Source organism: Lynx rufus, unplaced genomic scaffold, assembly GCF_022079265.1.
Source record: "Lynx rufus isolate CCGP_SWC_20201006 ecotype Redwood Valley unplaced genomic scaffold, mLynRuf1.p SCAF_2, whole genome shotgun sequence".
NCBI classification, from domain to species: Eukaryota; Metazoa; Chordata; class Mammalia; order Carnivora; family Felidae; genus Lynx; species Lynx rufus.
Genome location: NW_025814834.1, coordinates 150,986,389 through 150,992,600, shown reverse-complemented (window position 1 = coordinate 150,992,600; position 6,212 = coordinate 150,986,389).

Below are 6,212 nucleotides of genomic sequence, written 5' to 3'. Positions count from 1 at the left end.
CCACATTTCTCATTAAGCAGGTTAAACTTAATTTTCTGCCATTACATTCTATTCAGCAAGCATTATTTAGAAGGCAGGCAGCAGGAAGGGAAGATGGGAGAGGACTGTGGGGTCAGAAGCTCCAGATTTGAAGCCATGCTCTGCCCCCTACTCTGCGCTCAGTTTTCTCTTTGGTTTAATGGAAATTCAGATACGTAAGTTGTTAAGTTTGCTGGAATGAGTAGTGATACTACATGTACATAGTAGGCATTCAACCAAACATAGCTTTTAAAGTACATACTATTTTTTGAACACTTGCTACTCACCAGGAACCCTGCTGTGCACATGAAACACAGAGACACAGAAAGTTTTGTGCCTTTGGGGGCTCACTCTCCAGGAATTTGTAATGGTTCCTCACACAGCAAGGACACTAAGCCAGTTGTATAGACTGCAATTCTTTCCTTCTGAGTATGCTTTTAAGATTTTGTTTACGTCCTTAATTCTCTGAAAATTTTCATTTTCATGCAATAAATTCATCTGATTTTTCTTTTATGATTTACTGATAGCTTTAAACTCAGAAAGCCCTTCTCTGCTTCTTATATCAGATCAATATTCATCTATATTTTTTTCTAGTTCTTTTACAGGCTTAGTTTTTCACATTTAAATCTTTAATCCATTTGGTATTTACTTGGCTATATGGTTGTAAGGTGCTGAATAATCATCTTTTTAAGACACATTCCTGATAATACTGGTTGATAATATTAGCTTATTTGGTTTGTGCCCATTTCTGTCTCAATAACTTACCCTCTGAGCTGCCTGCTGTGAACGTGAATTGCCACTCTTTGAAAAGGCCAGTGGGGGGGCGCCTGGGTGGCGCCTGGGTGGCGCAGTCGGTTAGGCGTCCGACTTCAGCCAGGTCACGATCTCGCGGTCCGTGAGTTCGAGCCCCGCGTCAGGCTCTGGGCTGATGGCTCAGAGCCTGGAGCCTGTTTCCGATTCTGTGTCTCCCTCTCTCTCTGCCCCTCCCCCGTTCATGCTCTGTCTCTCTCTGTCCCAAAAATAAATAAACGTTGAAAAAAAAATTAAAAAAAAAAAAAAAGAAAAGGCCAGTGGGGAAGAAATGTTATTTCGTTCAGTTTTATCCCATTTGGTCGCTTCAAATTTAAGTCAGAACAATAAATGCCAATTCTTTTGTTTCAATCCTATAAATGAGGAGGCTTAAACAGAGTATTTTGTAGAAGGGTTAAAGGTCGGGGCCCTCGTAAGCCTAGAAAGTATGAGAGAGGTGACGTCATGTCAGTACCATACTAGCCACGGCCACTCACACCCAAGCTCCCCTCATCTGCCTGTCATCCCTTTCCCTTATGTTCATCTTTTCCAGGTGGACTATGGAACCATTTATGCCAGGGAAATAAAATTCTAGTAGAAGAATCATCATCAACCCACTCACCCCTTCCTCCGTCTGTTCCAGGAGCAAGACCTGCTCAAGAAAGGACATGGGAAGCAATCTCCACATCAGTCTGGCTGGCAGCTCCAGTGCACCTTCCCCAGAGATCAGACTTGGGTTGGGTGGCCTCACTGTCCAAGAATGTGGGCGTGGCAGTTTCCCCACAGTGCGTCCTGCTGGTCACCCAGGGTCACGGTGCTGGTGTGCATTGTCTTAAGACCATGGTTTGGCCTCTGAGCATATAGTCTGTGCCAGCTGCCCACTGTACCCCTTTGGGCATAGATCCATGATCAGCCTGCCAATCTTTGAGAGTTCTCCCTCACCACCGATGCCCAGCTGGGCTCCTCTGACTGTGTTGGGAGGTGAGAAGACTCTTAATGGGGTTTCCTACCATCCTGCTGCCTCACATATTCCACATAGTAAGGAAGTGTTACGAGTTTACCACCTGCAATAGTCACAGAGTTGGTTTACTGGAGTCAGAGCTTGCAAGGAGGTATCACTGGGGTTGGTCTTGGCATAAACCACTGACCTTCTCTGCAGGGCTCTGGAAGGAAACAGGCAGATCAGCCCCACGTGCACTCAGGCATTTATAGAACTCCATGCTTTCTTCATTTATGAGGTATGGGCCATGCCACCTTCCCTGCCCTGCCCCCCCCAACCCCCAGTCTCAGTCTACCCTGACCCAGGAACATTCCTCCAATATGACCACATTTCACTACCACCCCCCAAATCAAGGCAGTGGGGGTAGGCACAACACAGTCCTCTCTCTGAGCCTCTTAATCAGTTTACCTCCCCACCCCTGAACCCTTGACGTCCCCACACACTGCCCCTGCCTAAGAGAGTCATAAAGTCAAAGCACCTTCTAGCACTTACCTGTAAGACCGTCAATTTCAGGTAGCCACTTAGTTCTGAAACTTAGTGATCCCACACCCAAATCTTGATGGTGGTCATGGGTAGTGGGTAAGGAGGATGGATTCTTCATAAAGTCTCTGTGCAATCTGTAAGCTTCAGACTACAGATGTCAGTCTGGCTTTGTTAGTGGTTACACCCACACATCTTGCCACCTTTATAGACACAAACCATGGCCAGCCTTAAGGTCACAGTACTTCAGTGTGTGTGTGTGTGCGTGTGTGTGTGTGTGTGTGTGTGTGTGTGTGTGTGTAGGGTAGGTGGAGCTGGATGATGCAGAAACAGAAAGTCTTGCATAAGCTTCTTTTAAATATGTGGAAGGAGAAATGCCCATGTGATAGAAATATGCATTAAAGCCATTCAGCCTAATAAATGTATTTCTCTGTAATAGGAGTTATGAAAAGAGATCTTCCCCCCTAAATGCATAGTCCAAAAGCATGAACTCACAAGAAAATGACAGGTATTTAGCAGAAATGTCTTTTGAGAAAGAAAGAAAAAAAATACACACACACACACAGATAGATAAAACACATACGTGAGATCTGGTATATTCCTTAGCGACAGTTTTCACACAAATTCTTCTTTGTGTTTAATTACAGGGAAATGACATCACTGTTTTGTTGTTTTTATCTGGATGATTGCAGCAGTTTTGTAACTAATTTCCCTACTTATCTCACCCAACTCTAATCTATCCTTCGCAGTTCTGCCTTTTCTGGTCTTGTAGCTCCCCATGGTGTTTACAGTCCCTGTGGCCTTGCCTGTCACTTCTCGGTCTTGTCTTCTATTACTTTCCTCAGTACATGACCTACATTTTAACCACCCCAAAACATTTTTCTTAACTGGCTTGCTTCTCCCTCAGATGTCCATGCTTTTGTTCTATCACTGCTTTTATCCAGAAAGCCCTACCCCAATCCCACTCCCACCTTGGCCATCTGGTCAAGCACAATGTATTATTCAAGTCTCAGTTAACATCATCTAGTTCTCTTTAAGAGGCCTTAATTTATACTTCAGACAGGCAAGAACTTACTGCTATTCTGCTCTTATATAGCACTTGGGGTGCCCTTGTGCTATCCTTGCTTTGTATGTTATTGTCTCTCCCACTAGACACCAAACTTCTTGGGGCCAGAGACCATGGCATTCATTCCTTGCATCCTTAGTACCTAGCACAGTATTGGAAATCAACAAATATATGTGGAATTAATGGTCTTTAACAGCATCACCCTTTTCCATCTGCACATCATGTCATTATCTCCTTTCCCCAAATTAGCAGTGCTTATCACGTCCCTTGCTTAACTTGTCATCTAAGAAACTTTCATGCTTATTAGCCAAGTCTACCTCTCAAACCCCCCAGCTGGAGAAAATTAAATATTGATAACAGCTCCTTGATTTTCCCCCAAAGGCAACCAAGTGCTAAGACCCAACTCACTGTCCTGCTATCATAGATAACACATGCAGGATGGCACAAACACAGGGTGCTAGGTCCAAATAGCATTATTAATACTCTCTCCTCTGGTAGACCCAGCATGGCAGGCTCACAAGTGAGGATGTAAATTCACTTTGTCAAAGCAAACATTCCTCTTGGGGGACATCGGCTCAACCTCGAGGAGAGAATAATGACCACAGCCCACAGGCAGCGGGGGATGAGTAATTTACTGCCGCTAGGCAATTAGTGTTGCTAGAAAAAAAATTGCTTTCATTTAAAATTCTCTTTAAACCATATGTATCATGGCTCATGGGATAATTTATGTATCATTAGAAACTAAGAAACATACATCACCCTAATAAATTGTCTCTCCCATTCACCACAGCCAATAGCTCCCAGGGGTCTTTAAGAAGTCAGAGTTTTGCTGTCCTTGTTATACAAGATGGTGTGGAAATGTTGTATGTGACTAATTTAGCTTCTCATTCACTCCCTGGTTCTCTGGCAGAGACAGATGGCAAGAGAGACATTTGCCACCATTTTTACCCACTGGTTTGCAGCAGCATTTGCTGTAAATGAGCCCATGGTAGAACAGCCATAAGTTGTATTGTTTTCCCTAACAACTTGAATGTCTATTTTGAGATTTGGTCCATCTTGATGTCTTCCCAGTGCTAATATGTTATTTTCTCCAACACACAGCATGTTTAACAATCCTACAGCTTCTCATTCAAAGACAGGCCCTTCATTCTAACAGCAAATGGCTGCAAAGAGCTTGGAGAGAGCATCTGATTGCTTAGTATGTGGAGCAGGTCCCACGGGACTTTGCTGGGCAAGGTCACAGGACATATGGTAACTGGGCAAACATAACTTGAGTTTAGAGGATGAACTACCCTGACTCTGTCAATGGAAAAACATGAAATGGAGATAAGAAAATGAGGCATGGGGAGAAAGGTGAGCAGCCCAGCATCCAACCCACCAATGCAACATGGAAACAACCTTGACCAACATCACCAACTACAGAAGTTTAATCTCCATCTTTGTGAGATAAGCAGTAGGCCAGAGCCACTCAGTCAGTTAAACATCTGACTCTTGGTTTTGGCTCAGGTCATGATCTCACGGTTTGTGAGATCGAGCCCCATGCAGAGCTCTGTGCTGGTGATTCAGCGCCTGTTTGGGATTCTGTCTTTCCCTCTCCACCTCTCCCCTGCTCGTGTGTGCTCTTGCACATGCTCTCTCTCTCAAAATGCATAAACTCAAAAAAAAAAAAAAATCACCACTCTAGGAATGCCTGGCTGTCTCTGTCATTAGAGTATCCAACTCTTGATCTCAGGGTTGTGAGTTCAAAATCCATGTTGGATATGGAGCCTAGTTAAAAAAAAAAAAAAAAAAAGCTACTTTAGAGACTTCTAGGGAAGATGGTAGAGTGGAGGACCCTAAGCTCACCTCATCCCAAAAATACAACTAGATTATCACTCACATCAGTGTAAAAGCCACTCCAACTCAGGTTCACTCCTTTCTTTTGTAAAATTTCAATTGTTTTATAAACTAAGTATGACACTGGGCTCCTAGCCTTTGTCTAAAAGGCCATGCTTTAATCACTGAGATCATCAATGAGTTACACTGTACTACCATGAGAATTTACTACATGACTTGGTGGGGGGGCTGTTCGAAAAACATTAAGAATTGCAAGACTGTGAGAGCGAAGCATGAAGCCAGGTGTGGGGTCCTTTGTGAATGCATAGGTCACACAGCCACAAAGCTGCATAGCATGAGTATCAAGTATCTCAAGTGGAAGGAACGGGAAAGCAGAAGTGTTCAGCATTTGCTCCAACTCACTGCATCATGTTCCCTTTCCCATGCCTGTAGTTCACTGTCCTCGCTTAAGGGCCTAATGTCTGAACACCACGCTTGGGGGTTCATCTGTGAGGTCCTCAATCACTCTGTTCCACAAGAGCTGCTTCATGTATGTTTTACAAGTAGTGTGAACTTCTGGACTTGGTAGAGAGACTCAGCGTTATGGGTGAGAGTCCAAACTTTAAGTGAGGAGGAGCAAAATAAAGTTTGCTCAACTTACATGAAAAGAAAGGTGAAACTGATCAGTAGTAAAGTGAGGTTGAGTCATCCAAAGTTCCTGTGATAAGTGGCGGCCCCAGGTGAATTCTTCAGAGAACCGGAGTCGTATCTTTAAACATCACAGGTCTTTATACTGGCAGGAGCCATCCATGGCCGAGACCACAGTAGCAGTTCACCGAACATACTTCCCTAGTGACTCCGGGTTCCCTGACCATCAGTGACAGTGCTGGGCCACTTTTACAGGAGGCCCTCAGGCACTGGAAGGTGACTGGCTATTTGTCCCTAGGGTGAGAAGCTGGGGTGCTGTGCTTCTCCTCAACCTGAGATGCTGAGCGTAGGCCTCCCCACAGCCAAGGGGCCCTCCCACCCTCGTTATGATATGGA